General features: G+C 43.1%; 1 pseudogene; it reads left to right on the top strand.

The window, feature by feature from the left end:
* Positions 1-7,770, top strand: part of LOC105522977 — a 13,815-nt pseudogene extending 6,045 nt beyond the window's left edge.
* The last annotated feature ends 302 nt before the right edge of the window (positions 7,771-8,072 follow it).

The following is an 8,072-nucleotide window of genomic DNA, read 5'->3' as shown; positions in this document are numbered from 1 at the left end:
CGCCCGAGAGCCCCACGAGGGGGGGACTCTGTCGGCCTTCTTTGCCGGAGGCCGACAGACTTCCTCCCCACACCTTAGGTTACCAAAATAAACTTGCAGTTTTGCTCCTGACCTTTGCCTACTTGCTGGTTCTTTTGTGCTCGCTCTGGTGGTCTTAGAAAAACAAGTCAAAAACCAAGACTTAAACTCCCACAGGGAAGTTTGAGAAAAAAGCCTTAACCACTATACCAAAAATATACCCCAGGAAACTCATCTTACCTTCTGGTACCAGCTACATAAATTGTAGGGTCTAGTGCAAAGTGAAAATGCAGCCCCTTCTGAAAAAAGCAGCAAGAAAAGTGCTGTGAAGGGTAGTGAACTATAAAGCTTTTTCCTTTCTTCCATAGTCCTTCCTATCATGGGGCTTTTTATTTGCTCTCATCCTATGTAAAGAAAAATTAAGACTTTAAATAATTAGCATGATTTTTTTTTTTTTCTTTCTGAAACAGGGTTTTGCTCTTGTTGCCCATGCTGGAGTGTAGTGGAATGCTCTCAGCTCATTGCAACCTCCGCCTCCCGGATTTAAGTGATTCTCCTGCCTCAGCCTCCCAAGTAGCTGGGACTCCAGGCATGCACTCGCATGTCCAGTTAATGTTTTGTATTTAGTAGAGACTGGGTTTCACCGTGTTGGTCAGGCTGGTCTCAAACTCCTGACTTCAGGTGATCCACCTGCCTCAGCCTCCCAAACTGCTAAATCAATTAGCATGATTTTTACCCATTATCTTTATATTGTGCAATTCCAGTTTTAAATGCTGACCAAGTGTTCACTATTGCCCATTTCTTTTCCTCTGCTTTTTCTTGACCTAGCTTTAGTCAGGCTTCTCTCCCCACAGGCCCTTGAACTTTGGCTTGCCCCGAAGCCTGGGTAAGTGCTAAAGTGCAGAATGTGCACCCCTAATCAACTTATCCTGAGAATCTGTTGACCACGTAGAGACACATTGCCTGGAAAACTTCTGGTCATGGTGTCTGTTCACTCCCCCTTACTTCGCCAACTTAAAATTTTGTTTCTGCTAAGCTCTGCTTATCCTTCCCTGTGAAAGAAATGCCTTTTTTGTTTGTTTGTTTGATTTTGAGACCCTTTCAGGTTTCTGAGACCAGAAAATTCTACCTTTTGCAATAAGCTTTTTGAAGAGTCTCTTTATCTAAGTCCAAGTTGGTTTTTATTTGGCAATGTAAATATAAAAGCATTTAATTCACATGTAGAAACACCAAAATGACACAATCTATATTTCATAACTCCTACCTGCATGTATATTTTTGTCCTTACCAGAACAGTGGAAACACAGGACAGAGCTAACTCAACTGTGTTTTTTTGTTTTTGTTTGTTTGTTTTTGAGGCAGAGTCTCCAGGCTGGAGTGCAGTGGCGCTATCTCGCTATCTCCGCTCGCTGTGAGCTCCGCCTCCTGGGTTCACACCATTCTCCTGCCTCAGCCTCCTGAGTAGCTGGGACTACAGGTGCCCACCACCTCGTCCGGCTAATTTTTTGTATTTTTAGTAGAGATGGGTTTCATTGTGTTCACCAGATGGTCTTGATCTCCTGACCTCGTGATCCTCCCGCCTCGGCCTCCCAAAGTGTTGGGATTACAGGCGTGAGCCACCACTCCCGGCCTGTTTTTCTTTCACTTCTTGATGCACACATTCTACCCATACTTTCTACATTTAGGTTGCTGATGAGTAAAGAAGGACTGAAAGGAAAGGGAGGGAACTGTAAGTTCTTTTATCTTTCTCTTTCCTTCTATGTCATCATTTTTAGCATAAGCGGTTGGTTAATAGAGGGAGGTAACACAAGAAAGGATATGATAGAATTGTTTGGCCATTTGTGTTTCTTAGAATGCTACTGCCTGCTTTTTACATTTGAAGTAAGTTCTGGTTTGAGTGGAAAGTGTGGCCTTTGGGGCTTTCAAGTCGGCTTATTCAGTCATAGAGGCAACGCACTTTCCTTGTATTCACTTTGAGTCTCTCTCAAGTCTCACTGCAGAGTGGGTCTGCCCGAAATTCTGTGTTCAACAGGCATGGCAAAGGCTTTATACAAAGTGGTGATGAGAATGGAGGACAAGAAAACTGCTGGTATCTTATCTGCTCATGTGCAGGTTCCATTATTTCATTGGACTCCACTAACAAATCACATATTCAAAGATAAAATTATTTGAATTTTTTTCCGGCCAGACTTGGTGGCTCATGCCTGTAATCCCAAGACTTTGGTAGGCTGAGGCGGGCGGATCACCTGAGGTCGGCAGTTCAAGACCAGCCTGACCAACATGGAGAAACCCAGTCTCTACTAAAAATACAAAATTAGCCAGGTGTCGTGGTGCATGCCTGTAATCCCAGCTACTGGGGAGGCTGAGGCAGGAGAATTTTTAGTTTTTTTTTTGGATAGAGTTCAGCTGTTGTTGCCCAAGCTGGAATGCAATGAGACAATCTCAGCTCACTGCAACCTCCGCTTCTTGGGTTCAAGCGATTCTCCTGCCTCAGCCTCCGGAGTAGCTGGGATTACAGGCGCGCGCCACCACGCCTGGCTAAATTTTTGTATTTTTAGTAGAAATGGGGTTTCACCATGTTAGCCAGGCTGGTCTTGAACTCCTGACCTCAGGTGATCCGCCTGCCTCAGTCTCCTGAAGTGCTGAGATTGCAGGCGTGAGCCGCCGCGTCTGGCCGGCTAATTATTTGAAAATTTAAGAACAGTTTCCAGACACTCCTAAAAATTTATAACCTACGCTTGCAGTGGTTAAAGCCTCAATCATAAGATATTTTGCCAAAAGGTGCTGCCTGGGTAACTAGGCTGTCTCTCCCTGGTGGTCTAGTGGCTGGGATTCAGTGCTTTAGCTGCTGGAGCTCAAGTTTGTTTCCCAATTAGGGAAGCTTGCTTTTCTGCTTTCTTGATTACATGCATTCTATTATCGCCGCGGCTGCAGCTGTCACTGCCCTCCGGTGCAGTCAAGGCTCGCTTTCAGGCACGCCTCTCTGCAAGGCATTGCTGACATCCTGTACATCAGTATCCAGGGAATGGGGACTGCCTGTATGGAGTAAAAAGTAAGCAGATTCTGACTCGCCTCAGCCCCACTCTATTGAGAATTACTAATTTTTATTTTATTTTATGTTTTGGACTGAGTCTCCCTCTGTCACCAGGCTGGAGTGCAGTGGCCGGATCTCAGCTCACTGCAACCTCCGCCTCCCGGGTTCAAGGAGTAGCTGGGACTACAGCTCAGCCTTCTGAGTAGCTGGGACTACAGGCCCACGCCACCGCACCCAGCTAGTTTTTGTATTTTTAGTAGAGACGGGGTTTTACCATGTTGGCCAGGATGGTCTCGATCTTGTGATCCGCCCGCCTCGGCCTCCCAAAGTGCTGGGATTACAGGCGTGAGCCACTGCACCCAGCCTGATTTTTAAAAATCAAGATAAGTAATTTTTACATGAAACAAGTGAGTTATTTCAAATGACTTCTAAATCTAGAAAGGTTTGATGAATTGGCATAGGCACAGTTTTAAGAATAAATGTAATTCTCCCTCCCCCACCTCCTGCCGAGTTCTCATTTAAACCCTAAGGGTGGTTTGTTTACATTTCAGAGATGTAGAATGCCCAGGTTATTTTACCAGATGCGCTGCTGTTTCCTCTGGTAACAGGGGTTCCAAATAGGAAAACATACTAGTCCATTATACTAATTTGCATATTTGAAACATGGAAAACCTCTCTTAGTTCGTTTGGTCTTTTGTAAAAATAGAAACATATTTTTATATGGTAGTAAGTTAGTTACCTTTACCCGTAAGACGAGTAGACGAAAGTCAACCTCCTACAAGGAGAAGTTACTTGACAACAGTAACTTGTCAACCTTCTTACTTGTCAAGGACTCCCTAATGACCTTGCCTGGTGGTTCTCAAGACTGACTTCAGGATCATCTGGGAGAGGCTGAAAGGCACAGGCAGTGTTCACCGCCTTGAACTGAAGATCACTGAGCACGGCTTTGGGGGAAATCACCGCAGTGACATCAGAAAGCAGAAATGCAGACTTTCCTGACCAGGAATCGAACCCGGGCCGTGGCGGTGAAAACGCCGAATCCTAGCCACTAGACCACCAGGGAGGGACAGTCACAGAATGTGGGCAACACTTTCTGGGAAAAGATCTTAGGACAGATGCCTCAACCACCTCAGGCACATGTTAGAAAGCTACAGGAATGTCTTAAGAATATTTTGCAGTAATGTGTATAGTACTGGATGCAGTGACTGCTGCCTGGGCCAGAGGGTGGCAGAAGGCTTTAGGGGCAGAAACGTTGGAAGAAAGATTGTCACAAGTCAAACTGGGGAAGAGAAAAATATTTTCCAAATCATTTTTCTCACGGACTCCCTCTGACACGGGAGTTTCTCATCTCCCTTCCTCCCTCCCTCCCGCCCTCCTTCTTTCTTCCTAAAATCAGCATCTCTTTCACTTACATAGTTTCCCCACGGTTGATTGAGAAAAACATGTGTCTCTTTTGCCCCCCTCCCCCAAAGGATCCTATTCCTGATCTCTAAATATGCCCCTCCCCATGCAGAGGAAGGAGCATTCAGAGCCTGGGAGACCTGCCTACCTGGAGCTGCACCCATCTTTGAGGCCATGCTCTGTTTCCTGGAACCTGAAATGGATTTACCTATTCTATGTACTTTACAGAAATGAAATCACATAATGTGTCACATTTTGTCCAATTTCTCTCACTTGGCATAGTTTTGGGTTCATTCATGTCATAGTACGTGCTAGGACTTCATTTCTTCTTATGGCCAAATAATATTTTATGTATATACCACATTTCCTTTATCCATTCATCTGTTGATGGGCATTTGTGTTGTTTCCACCTTTTTGGTGGTGTGAATATTGCTGCTATGAACATTTATGTACAAGCATTTGTTTGAGTATCTGTTTTTTATTTTTGGGGGTTATCTATTTAGTAGTGGAATTACTAAGTCACTTATATTCCCACCAGCCTAAGTAAGTATGTAGGAACAGAAAACAGAGTAATGGCTGCCAGGGGCTGGGGAATGTGGAGTAATCACATAATGATATGGGGTTTTACTTTCTTATGATGAAAATGTTTTGGAACTAGATTGAGATGGTGGTTGCGCAATCCTGTGAACGTACTTAATGCCACTGAATTTGTTTATGATGGTTTCATTTTTCTCCACATTTCTGCCTATGCTTTATATTTTCTGTCATTTTAAAAATTATAGCCATCCTACTGGGTGTGAAGGTACCACTACACAAAAATTAGAATGTCTAAAATTAAAGAGACAGACTATTTGCAATGGACTGAATGTTTGCACACACAGCCCAAATTCATATGTTAAAATTCTAACTCCCAAGGTTATGATATTACAAGGTGGGGCTTTGGGGAGGTAATTAGGTCATGAAGGTGGAGCCTTCATGAATATGGTTAGTGTCTTTATAAAAGAGACCCTCACCATGTGAGGCTTCTTAAAAGACTGCTTTCTGCGAGAAAACAGGCCCTCACCAGAAACCAAATGTGCAAGCACCTTGATCTTGGACCTCCCAACCTCCAGAACCATGAGAAATAAATTTCTGTTGCTTATAAGCCACCCAGTCTATGGCATTTTGTTATAGCACCTGAATGGACTGAGAGATCATATCAAACAAAAAAGAGGACACGCTGTATGATTTCATTTATGTAAAACTCTAGGCAATGACAACTTATTTATACTGACAAAAAGCAGATCAATGGTTGGCTTGGGGATGGGTGGGTAAGAGGGAGTGTGAGGTGGTAAGGAGCAGGAAGGTGGAATTGTGGAATTACAAAAGGCTATAGGGAAACTGCTTGGGGGTGATGGAGATGCTCACTGTCTTTTCTTTTTAATTATTTTTTCTGAGACAGAGTTTCACTCTTGTTGCCCAGGCTGGAGTGCAATGACACAATCTCAGCTTACTGCAACCTCCGCCTCCTGGGTTAAAGTGATTCTCCTGCCTCAGCCTCCCAAGTAGCTGGGATTACAAGTATATGCCACCATGCCTGGCTAATTTTTGTATTTTTAGTAGATATGGGGTTTCTCTATGTTGGTCAGGCTGATCTCGAATTCCTGACCTCAGGTGATCCACTCGCCTTGGCCTCCAGAAGTGTTAGGATTACAGGCTTGGGCCACCGCACACAGCCTATATGCTCACTATCTTTTCTTTTCTTTTCTTTTTTGAGACGGAGTCTCCCTCTGTCGCCCAGGCTGGAGTGCAGTGGCACGATCTCCGCTCACTGCAAGCTCCGCCCCCGGGTTCATGCCATTCTCCTGCCTCAGCCTCCCGAGCAGCTGGGACTACAGGCGCCCGCCACCATGCCTGGCTAGTTTTTTTGCATTTTTTAGTAGAGACGGGGTTTCACCGTGTTAACCAGGATGGTCTCGATCTCCTGACCTCGTGATCTGCTCGCCTCAGCCTCCCAAAGTGCTGAGATTACAGGCGTGAGCCACCGCGCCCAGCTATGCTCACTATCGTAATGATAGTGTTGGATTCACTAGTGTATACATATGTCAAAACACCATTTTGTATACTTTAAATATGTACAGTTTATGATATATTAAATAATAAAATTTTAAAGAATGGTTTCTTCAACAATTTTGTACATGTATTTTGGAGGCTATCTGCCTATTTATCTCTACCTCTATATCTATATAGTTACACAGTTTTCTCTTAGGTATATACCTTGGAAAAAATTACTGAAACATGCACACATATGTCAGCTGTGGCAGGTATGTCCATCTAAATAGCTTTCTAAAGTGGTTGTAACTATTCACAATCCCATGATCTGTATACCACTTTCTATCCAGTAAGAGTTCCACAGTTACCGACAAAACAGTAAAAATAGGATGTGTGTGTGTGTATATATCTTGAATAGCCAAGATATGAACTTAAAATTTGATTCTGCAGGTTAAAAAACTAAAACCCAAGTTAAATTCATAGTCTGGGTATGCCTCTCCTGTGACAGTTGGTGCATTCATCAACAGTGGGAATGGAAATGAGACAGTTGAGCAGATTGTTGTGAACCTGAGTGCTTTGAACCCACAAATCTCACTGAGCCTCCCTTACTAGGAAAAGAGTCGGCTTTCTTCCTATGTGAACAAGTTGAAATTCTCTTGTTTGAAGATCCTTTATGATAACATCTGAGACAGTTATATGGCAAGGAAATGCCAACTTATTTCAAGACCCACTTCTATCACCTCTTATTTCCTCCAGGCCCATAATTTGAATCAGATACCATCAGAAACTATTTAAGTTTTTAACTTATTTAAATGTTTATTAAAGGCACTTTTCTGTAGATATCTTGTAAAAACAACTCTTATTTTTTAAGCCTTTCCATGTAATTTAGTTGCTTCTTCACAACTTATGGCTCTTCATCCAATTTAGTATATAAATTACTAACTCTAACTGCTTCTTCTCATCTCCATTTCCTCATAAGTGCTTCTGTGCCACATAAAACTTGTATTAAAGAAATTTGATCTATATTCTGTTAATGTAATTCTCAAATGCAGTCGGGACCCTAAGAGAATGGAGGTGGAGTTTAGCTGCCCCTGCACTCTTTAAACTTGGAGAGGTCATTGGGTTTCTCCAGCTTTTTAGCATTGAGCAAGACAGCCATACTTGTTTTCCTTAGTACCAGCAAAGTCCTGCTGGCTGCGAGGTTCTGCAGGAAAGCAGCTGTCAAAGGATTTGTTTCTGGAGGGAAAAGTACAGGAGCCTCTAGTTCAGCACTAGAGAACCTCTAAACTCTGGGGTGGAGGATGTTAGGAAAAGTGTTTTATAAAGCAACCATTGTGTAGGATTTTAGGTTAGAAGTAGAACTTCTGGATCTGAAAAGAAGAATGGAGAAAAATGCTAACGACGGAATTGGAATAAAAAAATTGCTAACCGTCCCTGGGTGGGCTCGAACCACCAACCTTTACGGTTAACAGCCAAACGCACTAACTGATTGCATCACAGAAACTGACATGAGTGTTCTGTTCTTGTAGATCATATTTATAGATATTTAGGTAAACACAGGATGCTTTTGCTACCTAGATTTCTGGTT

This window comes from Colobus angolensis, unplaced genomic scaffold (genome assembly GCF_000951035.1).
Source record: "Colobus angolensis palliatus isolate OR3802 unplaced genomic scaffold, Cang.pa_1.0 Scaffold447, whole genome shotgun sequence".
NCBI classification, from domain to species: domain Eukaryota; kingdom Metazoa; phylum Chordata; class Mammalia; order Primates; family Cercopithecidae; genus Colobus; species Colobus angolensis.
This window is presented reverse-complemented; position numbering and strand designations above follow the sequence as displayed.